A 27,030-nucleotide genomic window follows, 5' to 3' on the forward strand; every position below is an offset into this window, starting at 1 on the left:
CCTTTAACAAGAGCTTGTGACTAAATAATAAATACATTGGATCCATTGGATAAACAACTTATTTTATCCCCCATTTACTGAAATGTTTTGGACAGACAGTACAAGGTTTCCCATTTATTGTTATTACTGATTTTGAACTTCTTTTTGGTTATGGGGTTGGGTGGGTGGGTTTAGGGTTATGGGGTTGGGTGGGTGGGTTTTAGGGTTATGGGGTTGGGTGGGTGGGTTTTTGGTTTGTCTTGTGAGTTTGGTTTTCCAGAGAACTTGAAGGTTTTTTTTACTACTGATATCTATCTTCCTGACATTCCTTCAATTAAAAATACGTTAAAATACAAGGTTTCCATCTGACCGTGACATTATGTAATTGTGTAATTAGTTGGTGAGAGCTAATTATTATGAATTAATAAAGTTATTTGACTTAAAACACTTAACCCACCGCTATTAATTAATAGCGTATTGCCAAGGTTTTATTGTGCGTAACACTTACTTTGAAGAGCCAAATATCCGTAATCGCATGTTACAGTGACAAACTGATGTGTGTGGTGTCTTGACCGGTTGTTGTTCTCTCGGTCGGTGGTGAAAAAAACCCGGCCACAAGTATCACAGCGCCTGCTACAGGCCGTTGAAAACGCTTGTCTGGGCCAGAAACGGCCCCTCAATGTCATTTCTGAGATACAGGGCTTTGAATGCAGGGCTTAGAATGAAAGTGGATGCGCGCGCATCTTCAAAATGGCCGCGGCCACTGTCCTACTTGGTGTTGTTGTGCTAACGAACGGTGGCTAGCGATACAATCGGATCAAAACATGGATTAAAGAATATAAACTCTGGAAAACGGAGAAGCTGCGTTTGGCAGGCTAGGGTACTAATTTAACCCTCCGTTTTCGCCGTTTTTGGCGTACTCTGTCACCACCTACCTGTGGATGGATTGTAGGCGTTGCCGAGGTTAGTGATGACTCTCTTATAGACCAGAGTGGTTAAGGAACCAAATGGTCCAACATATCCATCACCCAAACCAACAGAGAAGGCAATCTGTGGCTTGTCTGTCAACACAGGAACATTACATAACTGTTTATAACATTATTAAAGCATTAATGATACTATCAGCCCTACCATATTAAAGCCCCATAATACTTATGATAATGTTGTGGTTTTTTTAAATATAATGCTTAACAACATATTTGATAATATGTACTTACTCCACAGTTCCTGCACCTTGTTGTCAGTGTCAGCGAGCCTGTTCTCTACGGTGGACAGCCGAGCAAGCTGGGCTGAAATCAACAACATTCATATTAAATCAGCCACAAATCCACCTGTAGTTTAATTTGAGTAGATCAACAGTGAATGCCACAGACGAATAACAGTCCAAGTCCACACTATTGATCCATAATGTATAAATGATAGATATTGGGTCAGGACAAAGAGGCCTTTTCGTGGAGGGGTCAGAAAACATGAACAACTAACTATTCTCCAAGCATCAAATGAAGTAATTCAAATGAATTGAACACTAAAGTAAGTCATTGTTTCATCACTGTCCTCTCCTGCCTGCATCCACTGAACATCATGTTGTTCTAATTATTACCTTCACTTTCCTTCTTCAAGGCCTCCACACTGGTCTCACTGCTGCTCAGTCTGGTCTCTAGAACCTGGACCTGGTCATCAGTGGTACCCAGTCTGGTCTCTAGAACCTGGACCTGGCCATCAGTGGTACCCAGTCTGGTCTCTAGAACCTGGACCTGGTCATCAGTGGTACCCAGTCTGGTCTCTAGAACCTGGACCTGGTCATCAGTGGTACCCAGTCTGGTCTCTAGAACCTGGACCTGGCCATCAGTGGTACCCAGTCTGGTCTCTAGAACCTGGACCTGGTCATCAGTGGTACCCAGTCTGGTCTCTAGAACCTGGACCTGGTCATCAGTGGTACCCAGACTGGTCTCTAGAACCTGGACCTGGCCATCAGTGGTACCCAGTCTGGTCTCTAGAACCTGGACCTGGTCATCAGTGGTACCCAGACTGGTCTCTAGAACCTGGACCTGGTCATCAGTGGTACCCAGTCTGGTCTCTAGAACCTGGACCTGGTCATCAGTGGTACCCAGACTGGTCTCTAGAACCTGGACCTGGTCATCAGTGGTACCCAGTCTGGTTTCTAGAACCTGGACCTGGTCATCAGTGGTACCCAGTCTGGTCTCTAGGACCTGGACCTGGTCATCAGTGGTACCCAGTCTGGTCTCTAGGACCTGGACCTGGTCATCAGTGGTATTCAGTCTGGTCTCTAGGACCTGAACTTCGGTCTCACTGCTGCTCAGTCTGGCCTGAAGGTTTTCCCGCTCTTTCTCAGCGGCGCTCAGTTTGGCAGCCATTTCTGAAGAGAAGAAAATGACAACAAAATGATTACATTTAGTAATAGAGATTAGTAAATGTTATTGGCCCGGTTTCCCAAAGGACACATGGTGTAAGAGGTATGGTGTAGCACATGCTCAGATGCCCTCTAGGCCGCACACAGACGCCTGTGAACATAGACATTCTGTGCATAGATGTGCAATGCAATGGTAGGCCTCAGGCCTGGTATGGTAGGCCTCAGGCCTCAGGTCTACCATTCTGAAATTTAATTTAATAATATTTGGACTGCTGGACAGCTGACAGTAGGCTCTCTTTACTATATATATATATATATATATATATTTTTTATAAGTAAAGAGAGTAAAGAGAGCCTACTGGTAGACCTGAGGCCTACCATTGCGTTGCACATCTATGCACGGAATGTCTATGTTCACAGGCTTCTGTGTGCGGCCTAGAGGGCATCTGAGCATGTGCTACACCATACCTCTTACACTATGTGTCCTTTGGGAAACCGGGCCATTATCACCACAGCATCTATTCTCAAAAAAATAAAATAATTTAACGCCAAACTAAAGTCATTTTCTATTCTCCAAGCATCAAATGAAGTAATTAAAATGTATTATTACTATATTAAATTAAGACGTTTTTTCCTCTCCTGCCTGCAGCCACTGAACATCATGGTGTTCTGATTACCTTGACTGTTCTTCTTCAAGGCCTCCACACTGGTCTCACTGCTGCTCAGTCTGGTCTCTAGAACCTCCACACTGGTCTCACTGCTGCTCAGTCTGGTCTCTAGAACCTCCACACTGGTCTCACTGCTGCTCAGTCTGGTCTCTAGAACCTCCACACTGGTCTCACTGCTGCTCAGTCTGCTCTGAAGGTCTTCCAGCTCTTTCTCACCGGCACTCAGTTTGGCAGCCATTTCTGAAGAGAAGGAAATCACAGCTAAAACACATTTTAAAACACACACACACACACACACACACACACACACACACACACACACACATACACACACACACCAGCCCTTATCTTCTTTAACTTGAACTTCTTCAACAAAAATAATGAATCACACTTTGCACACATGTAAGAAAAGTATTCCTGACCTGCATTCTCCTTGGCCATCCGTTCCATCTCGTACTTGGTGATGCCCAGCTCCAACCGAAGATCACTCACGGAGTCCCTCTGCTTCTCCACCTCTCCCTCCACGTTGCTCAGGCCCTCTCTCTGTTCCACCACGGTTGTTCCCAGGTTGAGCACCATGGCCCTCTGCTCCTTGACCTCTCCCTCCACGTTGCTCAGGCTCTCTCTGGTCTCGGCTCTCATGTCCACCACGGTGGATCCAAGGTTGTGCACCATGGCTCTCTGCTTCTCCACCTCTCCCTCCACGTTGCTCAGGCCCTCTCTCTGTTCCACCACGGTGGCTCCCAGGTTGAGCACCATGGCCTTCTGCTCCTTGACCTCTCCATCCACGTTGCTCAGGCTCTCTCTGGTCTCGGCTCTCATGTCCACTACAGTGGTTCCCAGGTTGAGCACCATGCCTCTCAACTTCTCCAGTTCGGTCCAGAGGTCGGGTTGTAAGAGGGTGGCTGGTTCTGCGCCGTTGCCTCTCTCACTGCCCGACCCCCCTGAGTCTCCCTGAGCTCGGACCTCAGAGAGACACATGAACAGCAGAACCAGCAAAGCTCCGGCAGCCTTCATTCTGGATGCAGAGTGGAGATACTGAAGACACTGTGTGGAGCACTCGTCTTTATACTCTCATGCCCTCGTAGACTATAGCGTTGGACACGTCACTGTGCCCAGTGGAAAGTTAATCTACAAGCTGGACACTAAATAAAGTCAAGGACGGTCTGATAAGTCCAACATGTGCTTCACGATTAGACGCGTGGAAAGGACGCCCTGGCTCTGAAATAAGTGTCTGTGTGAACATGTTTTAAGTAATCAGCTGGTGTTTTTCTGCAGTGATGTGAGGGCACTGAGTGTGACATGTTCAGGTAATGGAAAGTATCCATACAAAAATAGATATTCTTATGAACCCGCTCAACTGTTTACTGTTCCTGCAATCCTTAATCTTCCCAGGGACCAGCCTCTTTCTCTCTCTCTGTGTGTGTGTGTGTGTGTGTGTGTGTGTGTGTGTGTGTGTGTGTGTGTGTGTGTGTGTGTGTGTGTGTGTGTGTGTGTGTGTGTGTGTGTGTGTGTGTGTGTGTGTGTGTGTGTGTGTGTGTGTGTGTGTGTGTGTGTGTGTGTGTGTGTGTGTGTGTGTAGGCCTGTTTACCTGTAGACCAAAACGAGCCTGCTTATCTACAGCACGTGCACCACACACACACACACACACACACACACACACACACACACACACACACACACACACACACACACACACACACACACACACACACACACTTAGAAGTAATATACTGTGTGTGTATATATATATATATATATATATATATATATATAGCAGATCTACAAGCTCACAATGGGTTGCGATGCATTGTGAGTGAGCTTGTAGATCGGCTATTTTCAAATGATCTTTAACAGATTTTGAACTTGTGGAATGAGACAGTCTGCACAGTACTTTTACTTTAGGTACTAAGTATATTTTTGATGCTGATACTTTTGTACTTTTACTCAAGTACATTTTGAATATGGCACTCTCTTAAACACACACAAACACACATACACGCACGCACGCACGCACACTTCCAATCTTGCAAACCTATTTTGCATGGTCAATAGGTCATTAAGCTAAAAGTTCAAGATTTGTCCAAAAACTTTGGGATATAACAAACAGCCGATCTACAAATTCACAGTAATCAATCTTCAAGCCGATCTACAAGCTCACAGTCATAATATAAGATGCGGTGCCTTGTGAGCTTGTAGATCTGCTATTTTGACCAGCCTACTTTAGCACGGCAGTAGTAGTATTAGATAGTAGTATTAAATATGGCATTTATATGGCCTTTTTTATTGTGTGTGAAAAGATTAATAAAAAAAAGATTTCCACACGACAGAGATGAAATAATAAACGTTAAATTATTTGACAATGTTGAGAAATTAATGTTTCTGATCCAATCACCTGCTGCTAACTAGATCACACCTGTAAATAACATTATAATTGTATTTATCACCCTGTAAATAACTTGAACCACTTGAACCCCAGCATCCCTATTATGGAGGAACATTCGCCAAAATAGCCGATCTACAAGCTCACAACGCCTTGCAACGTGAGACATTGTGAGCTGGTAGATCTGCTATTGTTGGCACAGAGATATTGGGCCCTGTCTTGCTCCACCCCTTATTCCTAAACTTATTTTGCCATTTTGTACCATTTTAAAACATTTTAAAATAGTTCAACCAGCCGATCTACATCGACACATTGTGAGCTTGCAGATCAGCTATTTGAACTATTTAAAAATGTTTAAAAATGGTTAAAAAAAAAGGCAGATAAGGATAATGGGTTGGTGTAGATGGAACCAGAACCCACCAGTGTGTGTGTGTGTGTGTGTGTGTGTGTGTGTGTGTGTGTGTGTGTGTGTGTGTGTGTGTGTGTGTGTGTGTGTGTGTGTGTGAGATCACAAGAGCAGCAGTGGAAAGGCCGATGTGTCTGTTTTTAGCTAAACTTATCTCCTTTGGTATACGGTGTTCAAATATTAACAGTTGTCCCTGTGTGTGTGTGTGTGTGTGTGTGTGTGTGTGTGTGTGTGTGTGTGTGTGTGTGTGTGTGTGTGTGTGTGTGTGTGTGTGTGTGTGTGTGTGTGTGTGTGTGTGTGTGTGTGTGTGTGTGTGTGTGTGTGTGTGTGTGCGCGTGCGCGCGTGTGCACGCACGTCTGGAGCTTTGTTACTTGTATGAGTCCATTGCAGGTGGAAGCCTGGAAGGTAAACCTATATCAAACTGTTTTTTTGATTGATTTATTGATTGATTGATTTATTAACAGTTTGCAGAATTACAGTACATTTCAAGTACAACTCAATACAAAGGCTGTTAGTGGACGACACCATAAAGCATTACACTTGTTTACAATAGGGCCCACCATTTTCAATTCATCAAAACATTTAGAGACGTACGAATATACACATCTATATAGTCAAAACAGGAAATCATCATAGAGGAGGTAAAAAGGGAAAAGAAACATATACAGTGAGGGGGAAAAGGGGTGGGTGGGGGGGGGGGGGGGTTCAGATTTTACGGGGGCCAGTTTCGAATTGCAGCCGTCCGTAGGTGCCCTTTGAAAGCAGTTGACAAGGAGTCCGGGGATTTGCATGTCTTAATGACTGTTGGTAGGGCGTTCCACATTTTTGGTGGCATAGGAGCGAAATTAATTGAGTCCCTTGTTTGTTTTCCCTGTCATCATCAATACAGTAGTATTACAGATATCCCTGCAGTGGCATGATGAATTATAGGCTACGTAGTCAAATACAACAATCTGCCCAGTCAGGCTATATTCACATTCTACAATTATAAACAGGTAAGGAAAATGAAACCAATAGTAACGTCATGTCAAGAGCATGTGTCAACAAACAACCCCGCCTCCCTGTGTGTGCCAACATTTCCTTTCGACCTTTAGACACCTTAGACACTGTTGACCTTTAGACACTGTCGCACCTTGATAGATATCATTAATTTCGTCACAGCAGTCAGTGTGAGATTGATTGATTGATTGATTGGTTGATTGATTGATTGATTGGTTGGTTGATTGATTGATTGATTGATTGATTGATTGATTGATTGAAAATATTGTATTAACAGTTTGCAGAATGGGTACAGTTCAAGGAAAGTACAGGTCAAACACAAAATCTGCTAAGAGGATAAAACCAGAAAAAGCACTAATATAAGGACTTGTTTACATAAGGGTCCTCCATTTTCATTTCATCCAAATTTAAAGGTATTTAAAGGTATATAACATTGATTTCACTTCTTTTTTTTTGTTTTGTTGTGATAATCCTACCTACAGTAGTTGGCAATCTATTTGGCATTCTAAAATATCCATTATTTACAATTCCGGGTAGGACATGCATGTTATGGCTTGCAGCTTTAACAATATAATAATAATAATAATAATAAAGCTTTATTTCTATAGCACCTTTCAAAACAACGTTACAAAGTGCTTTACAAAAGGAAACAGCAAAAGTAAACATCACACAGCAGGAAAAACACAGAATCAATGCAACGCAAATAATAATAATACAAGGCAGAGTAAACAATCAATAGAACACAATCAGGAGAAATCAGAATTAAAAGCTAGTGTATAAAAATGAGTTTTAAGTAGAGATTTAAAATGTGGAACTGACTCAGCGAGCCTGATTTCCAGGGGCAGAGCGTTCCATAGGGTGGGGGCCCTAAAGGAAAAGGCCATACGACCGGTCGAGTTCAGGGGCCCCTTTGGTAGGGCTAGGAGTGCTTTATTAGAGGATCTCAGACTGCGGGCTGGTACGTATGGGGGCAGTAGGTCTGAGATATAAGGTGGCGCAATCAAGACTTGACAGTATATATATATGGCTACTGGAAAGAATGATGTTTGAAAAAGTGCTGAAAGGGAGCTTTCTTGTGTTCTCAAAGTTGAAATAAAAACAGGTCAAATAATATAGCACCGCAAAGTCCAAATCAAATGATTCGTAGGAGAACAGCAGACGCAGCTGCAGCCATTCGTTCTGAGTTCAGTTCAGTGACAGACATCAGCAAGTTGCTCATGTTTAATTAAACATTAGACATCTACAATGTCAAACAACAACGCAGAGGAAATGTAATAATGGCGGGTATACATTCAGGTCTCGTGGTTCCTCTTTGTTTGGCATTTGCAGCAACTATATATACAGTATCCCATTCTGGGCGGGAACCCCTTTTGGTGTTTTAATCATTATGTTATATACTTTAGCTATTGAAAAATATCAGATCTACAAGCTCATATATGAGCTTGTAGATCTGATATGTTAGGAAAATCGTGAAAACGTGGCACAAATCATTGAATATCTTTCAGAGCAAACGTTTTTAGCTCAAATCTTTGCTTCTTGGGGGGTCCCTGGAACTACATTATTTTGAGATGGGGTTCGGCGGCCAATTACATCATATATCATTCTGGGGCTCCTTGACATGAAATATAGTTTGACATTAGAAACATGAGGTTTTTTAGAAAACTGTCAGGATTTAGGAGACATTTGTAGAATCGGCCTTAGGTCTGAATGGGATATATACAGTAAATATTGTCACAGATCGAGGCACAGTAACATGGATTATGAGCAGCATAATCTGCATACAGTAGAGCATCTCAAAAGGATTGAGCCCTCGCGAGCCCTCATTAATCTTTCAAGTCGTCATTGAAGCATACGGCAGGAAGAAGCCTTGAAATCCACCACGCTTTTCCAACATTAACCGATTCAGGACGGGGAACACCCTTTTGTTGTTTGTTATACTTTAGCTATTGAAAAATAGCAGATCTACAAGCTTGTAGCGCGGCACTCGGTGCCACGCTACGAGCTTGTAGATCTGCTATTTTTTGAAAAATTCGTGAAAATGTGGTGCAAATCTTTGAATATATATTCTTTCCCGGTGAACGTTTTTTTACTCAGATCTTTGCTTCTGGGGGGGGGGTCCCTGGAACAACATAGCCTGTATATGGGGGTCGGCGGCCAAATACATTTTTGGGGTCCTTGACATGAAATATTGAGCACCACTGACATATAAACATAGGTATTTCAGGATTTAGAAGACTTTTTTTTTTCTTTTTTTTTTAATGTCAGGCCTAGATGGGTGTTAACTTTTCATGTCTGCGAATCCGTGTGCCTGTGTGTGACAGAGTGAGTGACAGTTAGAGAGAGAGAGAGAGAGAGAGAGAGAGAGAGAGAGAGAGAGAGAGAGATTGAGAGAGAGAGAGACAGAGAGAGAGAGAGAGACAGAGAGAGAGAGAGAGAGAGAGAGAGAGAGAGAGAGAGAGAGAGAGAGAGAGAGAGAGAGAGAGAGAGAGAGAGAGACAGAGAGAGAGAGATAGAGAGAGAGAGAGAGAGACAGGAGAGAACACAGTGATTCTCTGATGTCTCTCTCCTGCGTCTCAGCCTGTTTGGACTTGTCACAGGCTTGTCTTCGCCCCGTCCCGCCATGCCTCCTTCCCTCATTGTCACAACAGCAGGGTGCCCGGGAGCCATTCTCTGTTACCTTCCACACCTTCAAATATTTATTTTAGTATGTCTCATCACTCTCCCCCGCTGTGTGCTCTGCCAGAACCCTCTCCTCTCTCTCTCTCTCTCTCTCTCTCTCTCTCTCCTCTCCTCTCCCTCTCCGTCTCTCTCTCTCTCTCTCTCTCTTCCCTCTCCCTCTCCCTCCTCCCTCTCTGTCTCACTGTCTCTCTCTCTCTCTCTCCCCTCCCCTCCCTCCCTCGCCTCTCTCTCCTCCTCTTTCCCTTTCCCTTTCCCTTTCCCTTTCCCTCTCTCCCGTCTTCCCTATCTCTCTCTCTCCTCTCCCTCTCCCTATCTCTCTCTCTCTCTCTCTCTCTCTCTCTCCTCCCTTTCCCTTTCCCTTTTCCCTTTCCCTCCCTCCCTCTCCTATCTCTCTCTCCACTCTCCCTATCTCTCTCTCTCTCTCTCTCTCTCTCTCTCTCTCTCTCTCTCTCTCTCTCTCTCTCTCGCTCTCTCTCTCTCCCTCTCCCTATCTCTCTCTCTCTCTCTCCCTTTCCCTTTCCTCCCTCCCCTCTCCCTCCCTCTCTCTCTCCCTCTCTATCTCTCTCCCTCCCTCTCCATCTCTCTCTCCCTCCCTCTCCCTATATCTCTATCTCTCTCTCTCTCCCTCCCTCTCCCTCCCTCTCTCTCTCTCTCTCTCTCTCTCTCTTCTCTCCTCTCCCTATCTCTCTCTCTCCCTCTCCCTATCTCTCTCTCTCTCTCTCCCCTTTCCCTCCTCCCTCTCCCTCCCTCTCTCTCTCCCTCTATATCTCTATCCCTCCCTCTCCCTCCCTCTCCCCTTTCCATCATGTTTCCTCCGTGTCTGTCCACCCCATTACGTCTCCCTCTGCATGTCTATCAAAAGTTTACCTTATCTGACACTACAAATCCATCCTGGTGCCCCGCGGAGCGGGGAGGAGGAGGAGGAGGGTGGGGAGGAGGAGGAGGGTGGGGACACAGGAAGAACATGCTGTCTATACCTCTGATCTTCTACCGTACATGGTGTGCGGCAGCAAGGAGAAATTTTTTTTGTTGCTCAGAAAAAGCATTGTATTCTTCCCTCCATCACTTCATCACACCTGCTGCTATAGCGTGTCTCTCCTGGGTGAGACACGCTGTATTATTAGCAGTGTGAGGCCACGCACGCACACACGCACGCACGCACGCACACACACGCACGCACGCACGCACGCACGCACGCACGTGGCTTAGCTTTGTTGTTTATACTGCCAACGTGTCACATTCACCACCAGGTATTAATTCATATGTTTTTAGAAAGAAAAAACGTTTAAAAGAATTTACAAAAAATTACAAAAAAAAACATTAAAAAAACTTTAAAAAAAACTTAAAGAAAAAAAACAAAAACAAAAAACACGCACGCACACATACACACACAAAAAAAACGTAACTTAAAAAAGTACGTAATTTATTCTAATGGTTGTTATTGCAATTTACGAGCTGCGTTCGCTTCCCGCGTTCGCGCGTCTTACTTGTACTATACAATGCGATACGGTGGTGACTAGCATAGAACAGTATAAGCACCCCAGGGGTCCGGGCCGGGTAGCCTGGTCCAGCCAGCGTGCTTTCTGGTCTAGAGGGGATGGTAGCCTGGCCCAGCCAGCGTGCTTTCTGGTCTAGAGGGGATGGTAGCCTGGCCCAGCCAGCGTGCTTTCTGGTCTAGAGGGGAGGGTAGCCTGGCCCAGCCAGCGTGCTTTCTGGTCTGGGGCGGGTAGCCTGGCCCAGCCAGCGTGCGTTCTGGTCTAGAGGGGAGGGTAGCCTGGCCCAGCCAGCATGCTTTCTGGTCTAGAGGGGAGGGTAGCCTGGCCGAGCCAGCGTGCTTTCTGGTCTAGAGGGGCGGGTAGCCTGGCCCAGCCAGCGTGCTTTCTGGTCTAGAGGGGTGGGTAGCCTGGCCCAGCCAGCGTGCTTTCTGGTCTAGAGGGGAGGGTAGCCTGGCCCAGCCAGCGTGCTTTCTGGTCTAGAGGGGAGGGTAGCCTGGCCCAGCCAGCGTGCTTTCTGGTCTAGAGGGGCGGGCACGAATGGAGAAAGCGACGGAGAAATATTGGTTCACCGATCAGAGCCCTCCTCCGCCCTCCCCTCCCTGGGAGAAAACAGTGGAAGTTACTGACGTCACTTTATTGAGAGCGACGCCCCCTCTGCACTGAAGTTCACTCCCACTCCTAAACCAGGAAATGTCTCACGCAGGCTTTAATTTTTTGAGCCGTAGCGAAAATATCCTAGTAGTCCCGTGTAGCCAGACAACTATTCCACAATCCCTGAATGCTATATGGAGTCTGGAACTACACCTCCTGAATGCTATATGGAGTCTGGAACTACACCTCCTGAATGCTATATGGAGTCTGGAACTACACCTCCTGAATGCTATATGGAGTCTGGAACTACACCTCCCAAAACCCAATTCCGTTCACGAAAATATATTGAAAAATATATTTTTCAATATATTTTTTCATTTATATTTCTGCAGCAGCAAGCATATATGCTTAGATGATTTCTATTCATATTAGGATACATTTGCGTGACTGTAAAGACAAAACGGATGCGGGGAGAAGGCTTCACTTCCACTTTATCGCTTACTCATGATCGAGCTTCCGTTGCTCCAGGCGGAAGCATTTGAAAATTGCGAGAGGCAACAGTCTGGCAACGCGAGACTAGTCTCCTAGAAACCTAGAGCCATTCATACGTTGGCCAAGAGCGCGATCTAACGTAATCAATGAAAACCCTGAAATTACATGATATCTTGTCAATGGCAGGGAATGTTAGGCTTGATTTATAGTTGAAGTTGGGTGCGGGCGGATCTCGTGCATAGCCGAAAATAGACAATCTACGTGTACACAGCTCACAACGCTGCCACGAGTTCTGTGAGCTCTATATAGCAGCTATATTTTTAGTGTGCAAATAAGCAATATTGCAGCTATGCAGTATACATTTTCTTTTAATATATTTTTCCATTATACGTGCAGCAGCTCAAAGACTTATTTTCTTATTTATTTATTTTTTACAGAAAGCGAGTAATGTCAATAATAGCCATGCTTGTGTTTCGGTTCTGATCCATCAGCATGAAATTTCAGACATGACTGAAGCCCATAATGTCTGTTGTTTCATGCTGTGGAATTGGATAGGTCTGTTAACCCATTTAGGCCCGACGTCGAAATAAAAAAAATTAAAAAATCTGAAAAACCTAATGTTTCTATATCGGTGGTTCTCAATATTTCATGTCAAGGACCGCAAAAATTATATGTAATATGCCGCCGACCCCCATCTGAAAATATGTTGTTCCAGCTAGGGACCCTCGAGAAGCAAAGATTTGAGTTAAAAACTGAAACTCTAAAAGAATATATATTCAAAGATTTGAGGCACATTTTCACGATTTTTCAAAAATAGCAGACCTACAAGCTCATAGCGCGGCACTCGGTGCCGCGCTATGAGCTTGTAGATCTGCTATTTTTCAATAGCTAAGGTATAACATAATGCTTCAAACACCAAAAGGGGTTCCCGCCCAGAATGGATTAATTGATGCATGTCTGTCTATAATTGCTATTGATGAGTCCTCTGCACTGGGCAGAAATACAGCCTTGTGTTCCTGTCACTGTTTCTAGCCATCATTTATGTTGTATATGCAGAAGTATGCTGGCGACGTGCCAGCGATATACACGTGCACACTGTACAGTATATTGTATGTGTGTATCATTTCATACATGTGAGTGTATGTGTGTAGTGTATGCGTGGTACACGTGCATGGACGGTTGGACGTATGCCCATGCGTTGCTTTCATACCCTCTGTTCTTATCAGGCTTATGTCAACATGTAGCAGTCTGAGGAAGAGCATTGCGCTCGAAACGTCACGGTCAACTGTTTTGTGCAAATAAAGGCACTTCACGAGTATCGGAGCCCACAGGCCCCTTTTCCACCGGTTGGTTCCCAATGGGAACCGGTTCAGTTCTTTTTGGTTTTTAGTCCATGAGTCAGAGCTCCAAATTTAGTTAATTATGAATTGTATGTGCAAAACCACACCTATATTAGATTTTTATCACCATGAAACTTCCCCAATTGAGTACTTACACGAAGACAATGATTTATTGTATTACAAATTTTACATTTTTGAGTGGTGTAAACCACTCCTACGACTGGCTTTGTTAGTTTACGTGTCTGTCTGTCTGTCTGTCTGTCTGTCTGTCTGTCTGTCTGTCTGTCTGTCTGTCTGTCTGTCTGTCTGTCTGTCTGTCTGTCTGTCTGTTCGTACCAAAAAATGAGCATGGTTGCTACGGTCACCCAGTTCACCCGGGTGTGATTTCATTACGTCAGACATTACGTCAGACCACTATATAACCGCTATATAAGACCTTACACCACTCAGTTCACACGGGTGTGATTTTTATTTAATATGCAAATGAGGTATTATGTAGGAAATTATGCAAAATAATCGAAAATATGAAAAAGCTACTACTGTGGAAGGGTTATCATGTATTAATTTACTTGTATTAAACCTATAAACAATGTAATATAGGTCTAAGTTTCCCACCAATTTTGGAGCTCTGGCTCATGGACTAAGAACCAAAAATAACTGAACCGGTTCCCATTGGGAACCAACCGGTGGAAAAGGGGTCACAGTGTGCGAGTAGCCTACCTTATTTTCATTATCTGAACATGTAGCAGTGGACATTAGGGTTTTTTTTCCTTTTTGGGCCTTCTCTGCCTCTGTTGATAATACCAGTGAAGATTGACAGGAAACAGGGCGGGCGCCCTGCAGCTGTGGACCAAGAAGAGGAAGATACGCACCACCTCGCCACCTGCTTGATCAGCTGGAATGCGCTGCACCTGCGTTTACCTGCCCAGCTGGAGCAAACACTATAAAAGCCAAGTCTCTCTGCCTCATTGTCATGCAGATCCACTCTCCGGAGGTGAGGCGAGGCGAGCGAGCGAGTGAGCAAGCAACGTTGGGACTCAGGTTTTAATTCACATCCCATTCTATGTGATATTGTGAATTATTCCTTGTTATGTGTCTTGTTAAATAAATGGTAAATGGTGCATTTATATAGCGCCTTTTATCCAAGGTGCTTTACAGAGATCCACCCACAGATGCCAGAGGAAACCATGCAAGGCACCAACCTGCACATCGGGAGCAATTAGGGATTCAGAGTCTTGCTCGAGGACACTTCGACACTAACTCTGGGGGAGCCGGCAATCCCCCAGAGCAATCCGGTCACTCTACCCCTGAGCTACTGCCGCTCCTTAAACCCAGGCATCGTCCGGGCACACACACACAGTAACGTGGCAGACTAGTGCATGCAATCCCTAACAAACGCAGAGTGAAACTGCTTATGGAAATGGAAGGAGAACGACCGGAGTACTACATGGAAACTGAGTAAAATGCTGCCTTAGTTCACAGCCTTCGGAGGAGGAGTAAAACTACTCAAGTACAGGCTGAGTAGAAATAGTCCTTCTGTTAGTCACCTGAGTTGAACTGCCTTACCTGCAGCTAGGAGAGGAAAGCTAAACCATACTCACCTGTGGGAATAATCCCTTTCAGTTACCAATACCTACCTGAGGACCTAAAGTTGAATAACTATTACCCATCTGTTGAAGTCCAGCGACGACAACGACTCTTATTTTCCCCATAAAATGTACTTTATGTTGACTTGATGCTTACCTTTGAATGAATGCATGGTTTTCCCCTGCAAGAAAGAAAGAAAGACAAAGCTGTAACTTTGTATACTATGTGGTTCTGTCTCCTGAGTATTTGTGTAGGCCTATCAGTCGCCTATATATATATATATATATATATATATATATATATATATATATATATATATACCATTCATAAATCGGAATCGAGGCACAAGTTTGATGTTGATTTGAAGTCCCCTGTCTGCCAAAATCCATCACGCAGGGAGGCAGATGATTGGACAGCTCATCCATCCATCACGCAGGAAGGCATATGATTGGACAGCTCATCCATCCATCACGCAGGAAGGGGCAGATGATCGGACAGCTCATCCTCAGCACCCGCGTGCGTGCGTGCGTGCGTGCGTGCGTGCGTGTGCATGTTTGTATAAGGAGTGTGAGAAAGCGTGTGTGTGCTTATGCATTTACTGTATGTATATGTATGTATGTGCACAAATAAGTGTGTGCATGCATGTGTGTTCTTGAAGAGCAGGGGATTAATGGCTCTATATGAGTTGGTAATTTGGCTGGCTGGCTGGCTGGCTGGCTGACTGGCTGGCTGACTGGCTGGCTGGCTGGCTGGCTGGCTGGCTGGCTGGCTGGCTGACTGACTGAATGACTGGCTGGCTGGCTGGCTGGCTGGCTGGCTGACTGACTGACTGACTGGCTGGCTGGCTGGCTGGCTGACTGGCTGACTGACTGGCTGGCTGGCTGGCTGGCTGGCTGGCTGAATGACTGGCTGGCTGGCTGGCTGACTGGCTGACTGACTGGCTGGCTGGCTGGCTGGCTGGCTGGCTGAATGACTGGCTGGCTGGCTGGCTGGCTGGCTGGCTGAATGACTGGCTGGCTGAATGACTGGCTGGCTGGCTGGCTGGCTGGCTGGCTGGCTGACTGGCTGGCTGGCTGGCTGAATGACTGGCTGGCTGGCTGGCTGACTGACTGACTGACTGACTGACTGACTGGCTGGCTGGCTGACTGGCTGACTGACTGACTGACTGACTGACTGACTGACTGGCTGGCTGGCTGGCTGGCTGGCTGGCTGGCTGACTGACTGACTGACTGGCTGGCTGGCTGACTGACTGACTGGCTGGCTGGCTGGCTGGCAGGCTGACTGACTGACTGACTGACTGAGAGCACGCTGCACATTAAACTTGTTCCTTTACTAACGCTTGTATGTCCATTTAGTTCCATTTTGTGTACACTCTCAGGGTTACAAATGTATTCATATGTTATGGCGATTCCACTAAGTGACTCCTACTGCAAAATGCAATAACTTTTATCCATGCGCTGGAGAATTCTTTTTTTCCATTAATAGTCATTTCATTTATATTGAGTGTGTGAAAGAGTCTGTTTTTGTGTGTGAGTGCTTGCTTAGGCACATGTGTACGTGGGAGACATTTACATACAGTCGTATGCATCACGAGTTCACAATTACAGTTAATGGCACACAGTACAGTGCAGTGGTTTTCAACTTTTTTTCATATCAAGGACCATTATTTATCCTGCATTTGAGCCACGGAACCTCCATTTGATGATGACATTTAGCCTCGCAGACCAAAAACTAAAGAATATTTTGTTATCGTTTAGAAATGATTTTGCCCACAATTCCATGCAGTATTGATGTGGTATACCATTAGGGCAGGGGTTCTCAACCCGTGGGTCGCAACCCCTTGGGGGGTCGCCAAATTATTTTAGGGGGTCCCCAAATTATTAAAAAAAAAAAAAAAAAAAAAAGAGATTCTTTTTTTCCTCTTTTTTTCACGATTTTTCAAAAATAGCAGATCTACAAGCTCGTAGCGCGCCACTCGGTGGCGCGCTACGAGCTTGTAGATCTGCTATTTTTCAATAGCTAAATTATAACAATGCTTAAAACACCAAAAGGGGTTCCCGCCCAAAATGGTTTAAGGTTATTGTAGCAGTCAATTTATATTGGGGGTCGGGAGGGGGCGGGGCGGGGGTCCCGAGACATTGCCAAAGCATTTCCGGGGGTCCCCGGCCAAAAACGTTGAGAACCCCTGCATTAGGGGAGAGAACAGGCAAACGATACAAACTTTTTAGATAACAGATATGGAATGGAATCATGTCGCGTACTGAGGCTGTCTGCAATACATAGATACATTGCCATACATAAATACATTGCCAACTGAAAATGTGTCGAGACTATACGGATCAATCGAGCATACATACATACTGTTTGGTTTATTTGCATTGCATACAAGCCACAAAATAATTAGTTCATTCATTAGTTTATCTGAAAAGGATCCCCATTAGCCGATGCCAGGCTGCTATCTCTGGGTGGTCCTCAGACGAGACCCCCGTCGTCGTTGCTTCCCGGTTTTCCACATCCATATGGCCAAGCTGCTCGTTGGCGCTCTGCGCTCCTGCGTCGTCGTCCAGTACATCCATGTTTGTTAGTGTGTGGTCGTTGGGTTCCCAGTCCCACTGCACCCAATTTACTGGCTTGGCAGCTCTTGATGTCTTAGGCAGCTATAATAATAATAGTCTTATTGGTGGTGCACACCAACACACATGACATACAAAAACAACATTAAATTGTATACATTTACATTAAAATGACATTATAATAATTCTATAAAAAACAGTATGGAAGAACACAATATTGAAAAGTAAATGCCCCTGCAAATTATTTTTAGAAAGGATAATTAGTTAGATGATATTTTTTTTGATGTTTAGTATGGCTCTCTAAATTACTTTTCCTTTTCTTTCTTTCATTATAGTCTTTGACCTATAAGTACACCACTACACCTGTACGATCATTACCGCTAATACCGCCACATCTTGTATGTCGATTACTTGCGTGTGAGTTCATCCGACAAACAAACGAGGTGTCAATTAGCCCACTACAGTGCAGCAATATCCTAGCTATAATACATTTTAAATGACAAAAGATGTACCCTGACATTTAAATAAAAATAGGAATGGCTCATCCAGCCGCCAAGGGTATTTAAAAACATTCTCTAATTAGTAGTTAATTTAATTGCTACACTACATCCAAGCTACTCCAGAGAGAAGCAGCATTGCATGTAAAAGATGGCTTATCAACAAAGACTTTTGAACTCGTGAAGACACTTCATAAGCTATGCTCGTTAGCTATGCTGACTCTTCTATTATTATGTTTTTAATTTAGTGTAGCCAATTATTTTTTACTCGTCCCCCGCCACCCCCCACCCCCACCTCTTCAGTCATTAATTGCCATTATTAACCGTCCCCTCGGAAACCTGTGTTGTTGCTGCCAGTGCTATCGTCTCCGTGCATGACTGACTGTACTCCCAGTTTTCAGAAGGTGCCATGCCTGTTTCCTGTGCCACTTAATTTCCGCACCCCATTCAACTGTTATCACCCGATAATCAAGAAAAGGTTCGTAATCAGCACCTTAGAAATACCCCCAGTATGTGATAATCAAAATACTGGGAAATCCGGAAGAGAAACTATGGGAGCGTTTGCTTTTTGTGTCACTGATGCCAATGACGGAGGCGCGCCAATACAAAGACTGTTAAGTGTTATTCATAGTCTGATTTATCGGTGGTGAGGTGACCACCGCAGCTACAACATGACGTCACGGAGCCGCGGTGAAGAGCAAACCATCGCTCTCCCCATGCAGCCCTTCTCTCTGTTTTTTTACTCACCACCGCTCCACGTTATTACAGCTCCAGTGGACACCTCACCACCGGAGCGATGGTCACCTCACCACCGGAGCGATGGTCACCTCACCACCGGAGCGATGGTCACCTCACCACCGGAGCGGTGGTCACCTCACCACCGGAGCGGTGGTCACCTCACCACCGGAGCGGTGGTCACCTCACCACCGGAGCGGTGGTCACCTCACCACCGGAGCGTTGGTCACCTCACCACCGGAGCGTTGGTCACCTCACCACCGGAGCGGTGGTCACCTCACCACCGGAGCGTTGGTCACCTCACCACCGGAGCGTTGGTCACCTCACCACCGGAGCGGTGGTCACCTCACCACCGGAGCGGTGGTCACCTCACCACCGGAGCGGTGGTCACCTCACCACCGGAGCGGTGGTCACCTCACCACCGGAGCGGTGGTCACCTCACCACCGAAAATCCAAACTATGAATAGGCCTTTACTGTGGACGACACACTGATAAAGCATATTACACTTGTTTACAACAGGGTCCACGTTTTTCAATTCATCAGAACGTTTCGGTCAAGTTAGATCCGGTCGACAATGTGTGTGTGCACAGTATACGCTTGGTTGCTTTCAGCAGCAGATGGATTACGTTCCTAAAACCGTGTTGCAGATAATCAGAGGGAAACACTTTCAAACTCATTAATCTCCCACTCTAAGCAAAGATTTGTGATTAACTAATTTAGACCTGAGCTCGATTCTACAAAACGTCTTCTAAATCATGATAGTTTTCTGAAAAACCCATGTTTCTATGTCAGTGGTACTCAACCTATTTCATGTCAAGGACCCCAAAAATGATATGTATTTGGCCTCCGACCCCCATCTGAAAATATGTAGTTCCAGGGACCTCACCAGAAGAAAAGATTTGAGTTCGCTATGAAAGAATATATTCAAAGATTTGCGCCACATTTTCAAGATTTTTCAAAAATAGCAGATCTACAAGCTCGTAGCGCGGCACTCGGTGCCGCGCTATGAGCTTGTAGATCTGCTATTTTAGCTAAAGCTAAAGTATAACATAATGCTTGAAACACCAAAATGGGTTCCCGCCCAAAATGGTTTAATCGATATTACTGATTGAGAATTGTGCTGCTGCTGCGCTGCATAATGCATTGCAGATTGGCCACATTATGACAACCCCATAAACTGTGTTTGACCTGATCCTGGTAAGAAGAGGAATGTATACAGTAGGAGTGAAATGTAAGAATTGCAAATCATTACATCAGAGCGAGAGGTAAAGTCTCACAGTTCAGGTTCAGTACTTTCCCCCCTCGTAATTTATTCTCTCTCTCGCTCTCTCTCTCTCTCTCTCTCTCTCTCTACACACATGCACACATGCATGCATACACACACACACACACACACACACACACACACACACACACACACACACACACACACACACACACACACACACACACACACACACACACACACACACACACACACACACACACACACAGATCCATTAGAAGATGCAAACAACTAGATGCACACATCGACGGTATAATAAGATTTACTGGGAAACATATTTTCTTTCTCCTTTCCCATTGTAAGCCATTTAAATTGTAATTGGTGGCTTCTACTATTGTATATGGCACTCAAATGTGCCTCCTTGGAAACCTCATCTACTATGCAGCCCATATATGTATGCCATGTTTTTCTGCAAGGAAAAGCTTTTTAACTGTAGTGACTCAGCTGCAGAGGTGTGTGTATAGGGGGGCTAAAGATATTTAGCCAATCAATTATCTTATCTATAAATGCACCACGTGTCTGTCTGTCTGTCTGTCTGTCTGTCTGTCTGTCTGTCTGTCTGTCTGTCTGTCTGTCTGTCTGTCTGTCTGTCTGTCTGTCTGTCTGTCTGTCACCCCACCGACACACGCGTTCCACACCCCCACAGGGAGTGCAGTGCCCGGTGTCGGATCGGTCGGTCCAACGGTTGGCATACACAGTGCTGCCTTGATCCCGCCTCTAGCTGCCGCTGATTGGCCAGGCCGTTTTGTGGCCGAGCATCAAGTCTGCCTGAGAGTTCCCAGATGGGAGCAGGAGGGGGGAACCCAGTGTACTCTCTGCTGCCCCATCTGGCGGAGTCAGGTTACAGTTGTCCAGCACCGCCACAAAAAGGCCTCTGCATGGGCTTTTTCTGCCCAGGCCCCATATATGGAGCTGGCCTGTTCTGACATAACAACACTCCTAATACTATAGGCTACTTGCCGCATTAAAACGAGAGATGTTGTGTATATCACGGATATTTCTATTGGTATTCAAATGATGAATTAAAAAGTCATGAATAGAGCTGGCAGAAGGCACTGAAAAGATGCTATCAGGGGTGGGTGGCAGTCCAAGGGTTGGGTGGGTGGATGGGTGGGTGGCAGTCCAAGGGTTTTAATTGTGTTTTTGGCATTGGAAACTGGAAAATGTAATATGATAAGAAATTACATTTCTGTTTGCCTTTTAGGCTTCATAATAATAATAAAAAAGTGCACAGGGCAGATATGACAAATAGATGAATTACACCAACACATTTCTGGCTTTTGATATTTCTGCATGGACAATTATGTGACCAGATTTGATTGAGAACCTGCGCAAATTCCAGCTTTTCACCAGAGGAGACTTTTTTTTTTCTTTTTTTTAATCCAAGATGAGTTAATATAGCACAGGCAGACTCTTCACATACTAGAGCATGTCTGAAATAAGTGTCAGAGCTGAAATCAACATGTGTACTATAAATATGAAATAAATGCTTAAACATGTAGCTATAGGTGTAATGTTAGAGACCACAGAAGAGAACCTTTCAAGCCTGTTTTCTCAACTCGCTGTTTCTCTGCAAGACATTACTCTATAAGCCATATCTCCAAAACTGGTGGGTCAAACTGAACAACCAATATGTCAATTTGAAGCTATGATTCCCTGCTTTCATATGACATGAAAAAAACGAAAATTCAAAATTTGGCTAGGACTAAAAGTACTGTTATTGCGATTAGATGAATGTAATAATTGTGACAGCCCTAATGAAGCGTTGGTAACCAAATGGACCCTTATTAGATCCTTATCGATCTAGAGGCTTTATTAATGTCATCAAATGGTGGTCCGTGGCTTAAAAATGGAGAGTAAAAAAATTGACCTTGAGATGGAAATGGTTGAAAACCACTGCACTGCCCTAGGTTCTCAACGTTTTTGGCCGGGGACCCCCGGAAATGTTATAATTTAGCTATTGAAAAATAGCAGATCTACAAGCTCATAGCGCGCCACCGAGTGGCGCGCTACGAGCTTGTAGGTCTGCTATTTTTGAAAAATCGTGAAAATAAATGTTTTTTAAAAATCTTTTTTTTTTTTTTAAATAATTTGGGGACCCCCTAAAATAATTTGGCGACCCCCCGAGGGGTCGCAACCCACGGGTTGAGAACCCCTGCCCTAGATTACAGTGGTTCCCAAAGTGGGGTCCAGGGACCCCCAGGGGACCTCGAGGGAGTTCCAAGGGGTCCCCAGCTAAGTGATAGTTTGGAACCAAATGGACCATTATGGGTCTGCAACTCTGAGAATGTACAAATGGAACCAAATGGACCCCAACGGGTCCATTTGGCTCCATTTGTACACTCTCGGAGTTAAATTAACATTGATATAATGATTATGATTACAATATAAATTGGGGGTCCCAGAGATAGAACTGCCATTAAATGGGGGTCCGTAGACTATAATGCATGTCAAACTGGGGGTCCTTGAAATCAAACGGGTTGATAATCTCTGCTCGAGCCGTAAAAATCTTCTCTTATGGGGGGGTCCTTGGCATATCTTTTCAAGTGGGGGTCCGCGGGCTAATTAATTAGTGTCAATTTGGGGGTCCTTGACATGAAAAGGTTTGGGAACTACTGCCCTAGAAAGCACTGCCCCACCGCCCACCCCTTTTTTTCCCTCACTGTATATGTTTCTTCTCCCTTTTTACCTCCTTTATGATGAATTCCTGTCCTGTCTATAGAAGTGTCTATTTGTACGTCTCTAAATGTTTTGATGATTTGAACATGGTGGACCCTATTGGAAACAAGTGTAATGCTTAATTGGGTCGTCCACTCACAGTTAACAGCCTTTGTATTGAGTTTGTGCTTGAAATGTACTGTAATTCTGCAAACTGTTAATAAATTCTTCAATCAATCAATCAAAATTGGTAGACACTCCCTAAGGAGGCTTCAAAGCGCGCTCTTTAAAAATCCTCCGGTAGCCACGCCCCCTCCCCCCTCCACACACACACACACACACACGACAAGAGTTTTGTTTGGTAGTAAAAATAAAGAGTGAAATAAACAACTTATGTAACTTTACACCTCATGGAAGTAGAGTGGAGTAGTCTGAGTTGTTAGGAAGTGAAAACTGCTCAGTCACACAACAGCCTGCAGGTGTGTGACAGTTTGAAGGAGAAGTTTGTTCATCAATTCATCTTCATGACAACAAACAGGTGAATTAGTTTTTCTTCTGCACGTGAGTTAGCCACCTATGCTACCTGCTATGCTATGCTACGCTACGTGCGTGTGACTGTGTGTGTGTGTGAGTGAGAAGGAGGGAGGGAGAGGGCGAAATGAACAAACAAATGAAGGTGCTTGAAGTGCTGTGTGTGCGCGCGCGCGCGCGCATTGGTCCTGTCCTGTTTGTATACTTTTATAGAAGAAATATACAGACACAATGTTAGTGTTTAGGGCAGTGGTTCTCAACCAGTGGTCCGGGGACCACCAGTGGTCCTTGAGAGCGTTCCACGTGGTCCCCAATGCTAAATGATGGAGAGCTCAGAGCTGGTAACCAAATTCATAATAATAATAAACTTTATTTATATAGCACCTTTCATACATAAATGTAGCTCAAAGTGCTTTACAGAGCAGAAAAGATAATAAAAACGAAAGCAAAACAAAAGGGCATTAAAACAGGAATGCAGTTAAAACAATAGGACAATAACGCAGTGTCAAATCAGGCAAAGGCAGTGGTACAAAGATAAGAACAGAATTTGGACCTATTAGTAGATATTTAACGCTTGAGAGCATACAATGAAATAGCCCCTTTCGGAACCCTACGTTAAAGTTTCTGACATTTTGATGACTTTAGACGTAGGGATCCTTCCCGTCGACTTCAAGCGACGTGCTCATGAAATGAAATGAAATGAAATGAAATGAAATGAAATGAAATCTATATTTACCCAGGGTATCTGGGCTAAGCTCAAGAACTTGTTTCCAGCCAGGCCCTGCTCATAGAACACATTTCATCGTAGTGGTTCAATGCCTTGTTCAAGGGCATTTCAGCGGTGGTAATTTTAACGTGTCGGACGGCTGATTCGAACTGGGAACCTTCCGGTATCTAGACCGCGCCGCTATCCGTTCGGCCACCGCTGCATTTCAATATGCAGGCTGACTTACCCTCTCCGACGCGTGTCTGCGCTGTGGGTGTGATGCTGACATATTCCAAAAGAAGCATATAAGAGCTATAGGAGACAACGGAACCCTCTGAACCCCCCGCGACGCTGAGCACGTCGCTTGAAGTCGACGGGAAGGAACCCTACGTCTAAAGTCATCAAAATGTCAGAAACTTTAACGTAGGGTTCCGAAAGGGGCTAACAATGAAACCAAATGGGATCTGTACGGTTAGTTTCCAAGACGTCTACACAATTAGAGAATGTAGAATAATTGTTGTTTTTGGTCTGTTCTCTCTAATTATGGTAACACATCAATGAATACAGCATGGAATTATGGATCTTATCCAACAATAAGAAAATATTGTTTAGTTTTGGATCGGAGTGGCTAGTTTGGAACCAAATGGACCTTTTATGGGTCTGTAACTCTGAGAGTGTACACATGGAACAAATGGAATCCATTTATACACACTCAGAGTTAAATTAACATTGATTTTACAATATAAATTGGGGGTCCCAGAGATAGAAATGCCATTAAATGGGGGTCCGTATATAGACTAATGCATGTCAAACTGGGGGTCCTTGTAATTAAACGGGTTGAGAATCTCTGCTGGAGCCGTACAAATCTTCTCCTTGGCATATTTTTTCAAACGGGGGTCCATGGGCTAATTAGTGCCAATTTGGGGGTCCTTGGTCCTTGGGGGTCCCTTGAATGTCAATCCACTCTCCATGAGTCCAGACTGTTACCACTGTCTGGTCATGGACAAATATAACGTTGCTTGAATGTGGATGAGATTTTTGCAAATATATGCAAAAATCTTGGGCGATATACCGGTATTACCGTATGATATCTGAGGTCAATTCCGGTATTATAAAAAATAATCATTTTTTTTTAAGCACTAACTATGTGTGTGGTAATTTTATTTTATCTATTTAACCCATTTAGGCCTGATGTCGAAATTAAAAAAATAAATTCTGACAGTTTTCTGAAATACCTCATGTTTCTGTATCAGTGGTGCTCAATATTTCATGTCAAGGACCCCAAAAATGATATGTAATTGGCCACCAACCCCCATCTGAAAATATGTTGTTGAGGAGGAAAACCTCAGAAGCAAATATTTGAGTTAAAAAGAATATATATATATCGCTCTGAAAGAATATATATTCAAAGATTTGTGGCACACTTTCACGATTTTTCAAAAATAGCAGACCTACAAGCTCGTAGCGCACCACCGAGTGGCGTGCTACGAGCTTGTAGATCTGCTATTTTTAAATGGCTAAATTATAACATAATGTTTACAACACCAAATGGGGTTCCCGCCCAAAATGTGTTAAGCCTATTTCAGTTTTTATCAAGTATAACTTGCCATGACAACGCGCTGTTCTTCTCCTCCTCCTCCAGGCTCTGTCTGCCGTATCTGCTCGTATTTAAACGCCTAAATTACTTTGTTAATCCATTAAGACCTGAGGTCAAAATGTAAAAAAAAAAAGAAAAAAAAAAAGTCTTCTAATTCATGACAGTTTTCTGAAAAACCTGTTTCTGTATCAGCGCCGGTGCTCAAACTATTCCATGTAAAGGTATATGTAATTAATTGGCCGCGACCCCAATCTGAAAATATGTTGTTCCAGCGACCCCCCCCCCCCCCCCCCATAGAAGCAACGATTTGAGTTAAAAACGTTCGCTCTGAAAGAATATATATTCAAAGATTTGCGCAAAACATTTTCACGATTTTTCAAAAATAGAAGATCTACAAGCTCATAGCGCGGCACCGAGTGCCGCGCTATGAGCTTGTAGATCTGCTATTTTTTAACAGCTAAAGTTTTAAATAATGGTTAACGTTGTGGCTCTTGGTCAGCTCACTTTCTTTATTTCTACCTTACTCACTTCTATTCTGCTCGAAGCTCATGGTGTCTCTCTCAACCTGCTCCACAGGTACACGAGCCAGGCTGACCCCCAAGTTCAGCTTCTTCTCAGCCCTGCAGTCCATTCTCCTGTGACATGCTGTGAATGCTGGACCCTATAGAGAGCCTGCCGTAAATCCCTGTCCCCACTGCACTACACCAGAATGCAATATGTGCAGTATACTAAACATCCAAGGCTGAGTGAGAAGATGGCAGCCAGGAGAATGAGGCCGGTCGGTGCCATTGATACTGCAGGGATACTGACCAGCTAGCCAGATGTATGGAGGACGGCTATAGGTGGAGATGACTGGAGACGCTGCTGGAGGCTCTATCTCTCTATCCATGGGTTCCAAAGTTTGACCCGCCTGGCATCACTCGCAGGGCTCAAGGTACGTAGGAACTTTTCTTTTCTTTTCTTTTTTGCTTCTTTGCTGCTGCTTGTGCTTGTGTATCCCACTTTCAAAGCAAATATGGGTAAATTCTCCTTCTACAACACGGCCACCCAGGCGTGGAATGCCCTGACCCCCTCCCTCAATACATGCAGATCACTTACATATTTTAAAACAGGCCTGGAAAGTGAAAATCCACTTCTCAGCAGCATCCTTTCCCTCCACTCTGTAGCAAACATACAGTTTAATATTTTCCTGAAATGATTTTGTGTTGTTATTGATGATATTGAATTTTGTTGTGTGATGTCTATGAATTGATTGCAAATGGATTTTTTTGTTTTTACAACCTTCACTTGTAGTTGATAGTGCTATTTGACCTTGCAGGCATAACTTTGTTGAAGTAGTGGTTGAGTAATTGTCTCCACCAGGCCGAAGGCATGGGGAGAGAGTATGTTTTGCACTCCGTCCGTGTGTGTGTCCGTCCGTCCGTGTGTGTGTGTGTCCGTCCGTCCGTCCTTCCT

This window comes from Electrona antarctica (genome assembly GCF_951216825.1).
Source record: "Electrona antarctica genome assembly, chromosome: 4".
Classification (NCBI taxonomy): Eukaryota; Metazoa; Chordata; class Actinopteri; order Myctophiformes; family Myctophidae; genus Electrona; species Electrona antarctica.